The sequence below is a fragment of the Ceratotherium simum genome, chromosome 29 (assembly GCF_057802395.1).
Source record: "Ceratotherium simum simum isolate JZ-2026a chromosome 29, ASM5780239v1, whole genome shotgun sequence".
Lineage (NCBI taxonomy): Eukaryota > Metazoa > Chordata > Mammalia > Perissodactyla > Rhinocerotidae > Ceratotherium > Ceratotherium simum.
Window position 1 is genome coordinate 30494502 of NC_141928.1, and position 10060 is coordinate 30504561.

The window sequence follows — 10060 nt, forward strand, 5'->3', positions numbered from 1 at the left end:
TCACTTACATAAGGTCACCTATCCAAGAGCAGGAGACGTAGCTCACCTACCTAATACGTAGACACAAGCACAGGGAAAGAGGCAAAATGAGGAGGCAAAAGAATACATTCCAAGTAAGGGAACAGGACAAAACCCCAGAAAAGGAACTAAGTGAAACAGAAATGAGCAATCTACCCGACAGAGAGTTCAAACTAAGAGTGTTAAGGATGCTCACTGATCTGGGGAGAAGAATAGATGAACTCAGTGAGAATGTCAACAAAGAAATGGAAGATATAAAAAAGAACCAATCAGAAATGAAGAATACAATACTGGAAATGAAAAATTCATTAGAGGGACTCAAAAGCAGAGTAGAGGATACAGAAGAACGGATCTGTGAGCTGGAAGAAAGACTAGAAGAAATTACCCAAGGTGAACAGGTAAAAGAGAAAAGAATTAAAAGGAGTGAGGACAGTCTAAGGGACCTCTGGGACAACATCAAGCGCACTAACATCCGTGTTATAGGTGTCCCGGAAGGAGAAGAGTGAGACAAGGGGGCAGAGAATTTATTTCAAGAAATAATAGATGAAAACTTCCCTAACCTAAGGAAGGAAACAGACATCCAGGTACAGGAGGCACAGAGAGCCCCAAACAAGATAAACCCAAAGAGGCCCACACCAAGACACATCATAATCAAAATGTCCAGAATTAAAAATAAAGAGAGAATCCTAAAAGCCGCAAGAGAATGTCAAGTTACATACAAAGGAAACCCCATAAGGCTATCAGCTGACTTCTCAGCAGAAACCTTACAGGCTAGAAGAGAATGGCACAATATATTTAAAGTGCTAAAAGGAAAAAACTTACAGCCAAGAATACTCTACCCAGCAAGGTTATCGTTCAAAATGGAAGGAGAGATCAAAATTTTCCCAGATAAGCAAAAATTAAAGGAGTTTGTCACCAAGAAACCAGTGTTACAAGAAATGTTAAAGGGACTGATTTAAGGGGAAAAGAGAAGACCACAAATAGGAAAAATTATCTATTTCCACGATTAGAACGTAATGGACACAAATGCACAAAAAAGAGGTTAGCTATGATATCAAAAACATAAAAGGAGGGAGGAGGGTACTTAAAGAGTACAGGTTTCAGACAGAGGTCAAACTAAAGTGACCATCAATTCTGTATAGAAGAAGTAAGGAACAGAGAAGGACTACTAAAACACTGAGAAAAAAAAAAAAAGTTACAAAATGGCAGTAAGTACATACTTATCAATAGCTACTTTAAATGTCAATGGACTAAATGCTCCAATTAAAAGGCATAGGGTGGCTGACTGGATAAAAAAACAAGACCCATATATATGCTGCATACAAGAGACACACTTCAGACCTAAAGACACTCACAAACTGAAAGTGAAGGGATGGAAAAAGATACTCCACGCAAATGGCAATGAAAAGAAAGCTGGGGTAGCAGTACTCATATCAGACAAAATAGACTTTAAAACAAAAACTGTAAAAAGAGACAAAGAAGGGCATTACATAATGATCAAGGGAACAATCCAACAAGAGGATATAACACTTGTAAATATCTACGCACCCAATGTAGGTGCACCTAAATATATAAAGCAATTATTAACAGACATAAAACAGAAATAGACAGTAACACAATAATAGTAGGGGACTTTAACACTCCACTTACACCAATGGATAGATCATCCAAACAGAAGATCAATAAGGAAACATTGGCCTTAAATGACACACTAGAACAGATGGACCTAGTAGATATATACAGAGCATTCCATCCAAAAACCGAAGAATACACGTTCTTTTCAAATGCACATGGAACATTCTCCAGGATTGATCACATATTAGGCCACAAAACAAGTCTCCATAAATTTAAGAAGATTGAAATAATACCAAGCATCTTTTCTGACCACAACGGTATGAAACTAGAAATCAACTATAGGAAGAAAATCAGAAAAGCCACAAATACGTGGAGATTAAACAAAATGCTACTGAACAACGACTGGGTTAACGAAGAAATCAAAGAAGAAATCAAAAAATACCTGGAGACAAATGAAAATGAAAATACGACATGCCAGAATTTATGGGATACAGCAAAAGCGGTTCTAAGAGGGAAGTTTATAGCGATACAGGCCTATCTCAACAAACAAGAAAAATCTCAAATAAACAATCTAAAAATGTACCTAAAGGAATTGGAAAAAGAAGAACAAACAAAGCCCAAAATCAGTAGAAGAAGGGAAATAATAAAAATCAGAGCAGAAATAAATGAAATGGAGACCAAAAAAACAATAGAAAAAATTAATAAAACCAAGAGCTGGTTCTTTGAAAAGATCAACAAAATAGACAAACCTTTAGCTAGACTCACCAAGAAAAAAAGAGAGAAGGCACAAATAAGTAAAATCAGAAATGAAAGAGGAGAGGTTACAACAGACACCTCAGAAATACAAAAGATTATAAGAGAATACTATGAAAAACTATATGCCAACCAATTCGACAATCTGGAAGAAATGGATAAATTCTTAGAATCATACAACCTTCCAAAAGTGGATCAAGAAGAAGTAGAGAATTTGAATAGACCAATCATCAGTAAGGAGATCGAAACAGTAATCAAAAACCTCCCCAAAAATAAGTCCAGGACCAGACGGCTTCCCTGGTGAATTCTACCAAACATTCAAAGAAGACTTAATACCTATCCTTCTCAAACTCTTCCAAAAAATTGAGGAGGGGGGGAAGCTCCCTAACTCATTCTACGAAGCTGACATTACCCTGATACCAAAACCAGACAAGGACAACACAAAAAAAGAAAATTACAGGCCAATATCACTGATGAACATTGATGCGAAAATCCTCAACAAAATACTAGCAAATCGCATACAACAGTACGTTAAAAGATTATACACCATGATCAAGTGGGATTTATTCCAGGGATGCAGGGATGGTTTAACATTCGCAAATCAATCAACGTAATACACCACATTAATAAAATGAAGAACAAAAATCACATGATCATCTCAATAGATGCAGAGAAAGCATTTGACAAGATCCAGCATCCATTTATGATAAAAACTCTGAATAAAATGGGTATAGAAGGAAAGTACCTCAACATAATAAAGACCATATATGAGAAACCCACAGCTAATATCATCCTCAATGGTGAAAAACTGAAAGCCATCCCTCTAAGAACAGGAACCAGACAAGGATGCCCACTGTCACCACTCCTATTTAACATAGTATTGGAAGTCCTAGCCAGAGCAATCAGGCAAGAGAAAGAAATAAAAGGGATCCAAATTGGAAAGGAAGAAGTGAAACTGTCACTATTTGCAGATGACATGATTTTATATACAGAAAACCCTAAAGAATCCACCAGAAAACTTTTAGAAGTAATAAACGAATATGGTAAAATTGCAGGATACAAAATCAACATACAAAAATCAGTTGCATTTCTGTACACTAACAACGAAGTAGCAGAAAGAGCAATTAAGAATACCATCCCATTTACAATTGCAACAAAAAGAATAAAATACCTAGGAATAAACTTAACCAAAGAGGTAAAAGATCTGTACACCGAAAACTATAAAACATTTCTGAAAGAAATTGAAGAAGACACAAAGAAATGGAAAGATATTCCGTGCTCTTGGATTGGAAGAATTCACATAGTTAAGATGTCCATACTTCATAAAGCCATCTATAGATTCAATGCAATCCCTATCAAAGTTCCAACAACATTTTTTACAGAAATAGAACAAAGAATCCTAAAATTTATATGGAACAGCAGAAGACCCCGAATAGCTAAAGGAATCCTGAGAAAAAAGAACAAAGCTGGAGGTATCACACTCCCTGATTTCAAAATATACTACAAAGCTATAGTAACCAAAACAGCATGGTACTGGCACAAAAACAGACACACAGATCAATGGAATAGAATCGAAAGCCCCGAAATAAACCCACACATCTATGGACAGCTAATCTTTGACAAAGGAGCCAAGAACATAGATTGGGGAAAAGAAAGTCTCTTCAACAAATGGTGTTGGGAAAACTGGATAGCCATATGCAAAAAAATGAAAGTAGACCCTTACCTTACACCATACACAAAAATTAACTCCAAATGAATTAAAGACTTGAATGTAAGACCTGAAACTGTGAAACTTCTAGAAGAAAACATAGGCAGTACGCTCTTCGACATCGGTCTTAGCAACATCTTTTCAAACACCACATCTGACCGGGCAAGAGAAACAATAGAAAAAATAAACAAATGGGACTACATCAAACTATAAAGCTTCTGCACAGCAAAGGAAACCATCAACAAAACGAAAAGACAACCTAACAATTGGGAGAAGATATTTGCAAACCATACATCTGATAAGGGCTTAATCTCCAAAATATATAAAGAACTCATGCATCTCAACAACAAAAAAACTACCAACCCAATTAAAAAATGGGCAAAAGACCTGAACAGACATTTCTCCAAAGAAGATATACAGATGGCCAACAGACACATGAAAAGATGTTCAAAATCACTAACTATCAGGGAAATGCAAATCAAAACTACAATGAGATATCACCTCACGCCCATCAGAATGGCTATAATTAACAAGACAGGAAACAACATGTGTTGGAGAGGATGTGGAGAGAAGGGAACTCTCATACACTGCTGGTGGGAGTGCAAACTGGTGCAGCCACTGTGGAAAACAGTATGGAGATTCCTCGAAAAATCAAGGATAGAACTACCATATGATCCAGCTATTCCACTGTTGGGTATTTATCCAAAGAACTTGAAAACACCAATTTGTAAAGGTACATGCACCCCTGTGTTCATTGCAGCCTTATTCACGATAGCCAAGACTTGGAAGCAACCTAAGTGCCCATCAAGGGACGAATGGATAAAGAAGCTGTGGTATATATACACAATGGAATACTACTCAGCCATAAGAAACGACGAAATCCAGCCATTTGTGACAACATGGATGGACATTGAGGGTATAATGCAAAGTGAAATAAGTCAGAGGGAGAAGGTCAAATACTGTATGATTTCCTTCATTAAGTAGTAGATAATAACAACAATAAACAAACACATAGGGACAGAGATTGGATTGGTGGTTACCAGAGGGGAAGGGGGGAGGGAGGAGGGTGAAAGGGATAATTGGGTACATGTGTGTGGTGATGGGTTGTAATTAGTATTTTGGTGGTGAACATGATGTAGTCCATGCAGAAATAGAAGTACAATGATGTACACCTGAAATTTTTACAATGTTATAAACCAACGTTACCGCAATAAACAAAAAAAAAAAAAAAAAAAAAAAGAATCCAAACAAGTAGAAATGCATATAAAATTAAAAACTTGAAACCCTTTCAAATAAGTGCCCAAACATGCAGACTATTTAAGGACACAGCTGAGTTTTAAATTTGGCTCTGAGCTTCCTAGAAGGCAAATAAGTGAAATGGGATACATGGTGTATTTGGTAGCAATTGCCACAACAATGAGAGATAACAAAGAGCCACAACATCTCAGTGGCCCCTACCATTTACTTGTCACTCATCTCTGGGTCAAGTTGAACAATTCTGCTGGTCTCAGCTGGGCTGAGATCTGTGGGTTGGCTGGGTGGTGGCTGATCTAGACTTCAGTGACTGATATATTCTGCTTCAAGCTGATGGTGTGAGGGTCTGCTCCAGTGTCTCTCAGCCTCCTTGAACCAGTGGGCTAGCCGGATCCTCAGGACAATGCAGGGGTCAACAAGACAGGACCAATGTTGCAGGCACTTTTTAAGCCTTTGGCTCTGTCATGTCTACTAACATTCTGTTGCCCAAAACAAGTCAGACCCAATGTCAAGAGGCAAGGAAGCACCCTATTCCCATGGAAGTGGCACCAAATGAGTCACTGAATATTTCTGAATCATAATCTAATCATACTTGATAAATTCTGAATTTATCTCAATTGAAAAGAAGAAAAATATCATTTCATAAGGGAAAACAAAACTTTACCCTATCCCATGCACCAAGAAATATTTATCAAATGCTATTTTATATAGGAGGTTCTTAGTGATACAGTGGACATATCACTGACAATATTTTCTAAGCCTATCTGGTTTTAAATTTGTTCCAATATTTCTTCAGCATCACCGAATACAAGTAGATGTTTATGTTACAGTTATTGTTTTACTTGCATTATTTAATAATACCTCCATGACCATGTCAGAAAAGGAAGGCAATATCTTTTATTTCCATTTTATAGATGAAGCAGCGATACTCAGGAATATTAAGTAATTTTTCCAGTACCAAAGATTTGGCAAATGACTTAAACTCAGCTGTCACAAACTCCTAGTTCATTCACTACATCATGTCATTTTTCTAAGGCCTGGAACAGCTTTAATTCTGAAATTTATAATGATAATATAAATAGGAGCTATGTGCATACACAAGCATGTGGATGTCCATTTGTTCCAGCACAATTTGTTAAAAAGAGTATCTTTTCTCCATTGAATTGCCTTTTCTCCTTTGCCAAAGATCAGTTGGCTATGTTTGTGTGGGTCTATTTCTGGCTGCCTATTCTCTTCTATTGATCTGTTTGTCTATTCTTTCACCAAAACCACACTGTTTTGGTTATTGTGGCTTTATAGTAAGTTTTGCAGTCCTGTAGTGTCAGTTCTCCCACTTTGTTCTTCTTCTTCAGTATCATGTTGGCTATTCTGGGTCTTTCGTGTAGATCCTGTGTTTTTGTATATTTTGTTAGATTTATTCCTAAGTATTTCATTTTTGTGCTAATATAAATGGTAGTTTTTAATAGATCTTATTTTTTAGAGCAATTTGAGTTCACAGCAAAATTGAGTGGAGGGTATAGAGATTTTCCATATAGCCACCCCAACATATGCAAACCTCCCTCATGATTGACACTCCCTACCAGAGCGGCACATTTGTTACAACTGATGAGCCTGCATTGACACATCTTTATCACCCAGAGTTCGTAGTTTACAGTAGGGTCCACTCTTGGTGTTGTACATTCTATAGGTTTAGACAAATGTATAGTGACGTGTATCTACCGTTTTACTATCACACAGAGTAATTTCACTGCCCCAAAAATCCTCTGTGCTCTGCCTATTCATCTCTCCCTTCCAACCCCTGGCAACCACTGATCTTTTTACTGTCTCTATAGTTTTCCCTCTTCCAGAATGTCGTTTAGTTGGAATCATACTGCATGTAGCCTTTTCAGATTGGCTTCTTTCACTTAGTAATATGCATTTAAGTTTCCTCCATGTTTTTTCATGGCTCATTTCTTTTTAGCACGGAGTAATATTTCGTTGTCTGGATGTACCACAGTTTTTTATTTTTCCATTCACCTACTGAAGGACATCTTGGTTCCTTCCAAGTTTTGGCAATTATGAGTAAGCTGCTATAAACATTTATGTGCAGGTTTTTGTGTGGATGTAAGTTTCAACTCCTTTGGGTAAATATCAAAGGGCATGATTGCTAGATCATATAGTAAAAGTATGTTTAATTTTGTGAAAAACTACCTATCTGTCCTCCAAAGTGGCTGTACCATTTTTCATTCCCACTAACAATGAATAAGAGTGGCTCCACAGCCTCACCAGCATTTGGTGTTCTCAGTGTTCTGATTTTGGCCATTGTATTGTGTTTTTAATTTCAAATTCCAATTTTCCTTTGTTGATATATGGAAAAGCAATTGACTTCTGTGTATTAACCTTGTATCTTACAACTTTGCTATAATTATTAGTTATAGGATTTTTGTTGTTGTTGATTCTTTGGGATTTTCTACATAGACATCATGTGATTTGCCAAAAAAAGAGAAATGAAACAAAAACAAAGAAAACCAACCAGTTTTATTCTTATATCTCAATCCGTATACCTTTTATTTCCTTTTCTTATCTTATCGCATTAGCTAGGACTTCCAGTACGTGTTCAAGAGGAGTGGTGAAAGGGACATCACTATGCCCTTACATGGTTTTTCCTCTGTACACGTATATCCCTGGTGTCTCTTTTGCGTGCCTAAATTTTCTCTTCTTATAGGGACACTAGTAAGATTGGATTAGGGCCAACACATATGACTTTATTTAACCTTAATTACCTCTCTAATGATCCTGTTTCCAAATATAGTCACATTATGAGGTACTGGGAGTTAGGGCTTCAACATGTCAACTTGGGGGACACAATTCACCCATAACAAATGCTCAGCATAAATCTGCTGAGAGCAGCCTCCAGTAACCTAAGTCTGACTGAGAAGGACTCGGCTGCTATTACTTCTCCTCTTCTTCCTTTTTTTCTGATTGAATGAGGATGTGACAGATGGAGCCAGAGCAGCCATCATGTGATCCCGAAATAAGGGCTAAGTGAATCAAGGATATGTCAGAACCTACGTTGTGGAGTCCAAAATTAATATCAGTAGCCATCTGCCTCCGGACTTCTTGTTATATAAAAATAATAAGCCCAGATTCATTTAAGCCTTTTGAACCAAATGTATTATTATTTATTGCCAGATAGAATCTCAGCTAATATACTTTCTATGTTAGAGATTTTGTAAATCTGAATGATTAAATTTTGATTATTAGCACAACGAAGATGCTGTATCTGTTTCAATCAGGGTCCCAGCAGGAAAACAGAATTCACCCCAAATGTTCCAAATGAAGAGACTTTAATGAAAAAGTTATGTATACTGAGTAGGGCTAAGAAAAGGAGCAGTGAAAAAATACTGCAGTCTCTCTCTTTCTGCCTTCAGATTGCCTGCCTCTTCCAGCTGGAAGACTTTTGTCAGGGGAGGCTAATGGATGGAGTCCATTTATGTCAGCCTCTCAGGGAAAGTGCAGGGCAGGGAAAGGCAGAGAATAAATCTTGGAGAGGTGTGGGGGAAATGCAAAATAATCACACAGTGTCCCAGAAAACTTTATCCTCATTTTGACCATTTTTCATTTCAGTTACTATTTGACATAATACAGGTCAGTAGCTCTTCTCTAATATCAGATATCCATCCTTTAACTTTAATGCACAAACCTATGAATGAAATTCAACCATCCTTGGGAAATGAGATTTGACTAAAAAGTATATGAGTGAATTGTCTGTGATAATGCAAATAGGGAAACTGCAGCTTGTAATCAGTTGTCATCCACCAGAATATTTTAAAAAAATGAATCCATAGCTTATTCTAGGAACAGCTTGGTTTTAATACAATAATGATGAAAAAATGCTGCTTAAAAGCAATTAGAAGATCTGGGAAGAAGTCTCAGTTTCTTTATCTGTAAAATGAATAGAAGCAATCCCATCAATTTTATTACAGGACTCTAAGAATAAGACAAAATATCAGTCATAAAATATATTATTTTTAGACTAGAAATTGATAAACATTTTTATAACGAATATGGTAATTAAGTTAGAGGAAAATCTTTATGTTGATGATAACCAAAATTTATTAAACACCTCTGATGTGTGAGACGAGTTATTAACGCTTCGTTCCTTTCTTCCATTTCCTTCTTTCCTTCTTGCCTGCCTGCCTGCTCTCCTGCCTTCCTCCGTTCTTTGCTGCTTTCAACAAACATTTCCTGGCTTTGTGGTAGTTATTGAGAATACAAAGTGCTATGGTATTACAAGGAGAAGCACATAATCTAAGCTGGCGACAGGAAAGTGTTCTTGAAGGATATAGAATCTGTTCCGACATTTGAGGATCAGACAGAAGTTAGCTGTGGGAAGAAATGGGGAAGGTATACAGATCATGTGCAAAGACGCTGAAGGCAGAGAATATAACGCATAATAATACTGCGAATTTCTAAGCATGCCAGGAAAATACAGGGTGGAGAGTAGAGGCAATCAAGGGTGGAGGAATGTAGGTCTCAGAGGGATTCAGATGACTTGCTGAAAAGTGTGGGTTTAAAACTAAAAGTATTAGAGTTGCTATATGTTATCATTCAAACTAGGAAACTGATAGTGAGAGTTGGTGCTATTAATAATTACCCTGGGACAGAAGTTATAAACTGAGAATGGGCAAATCAGGATTTACAGTTACTTTAAGTATTAGAGATACATTGAAGGGTTTTAAAGAAAGATGTGGTATGACGAAAATTCCCCTT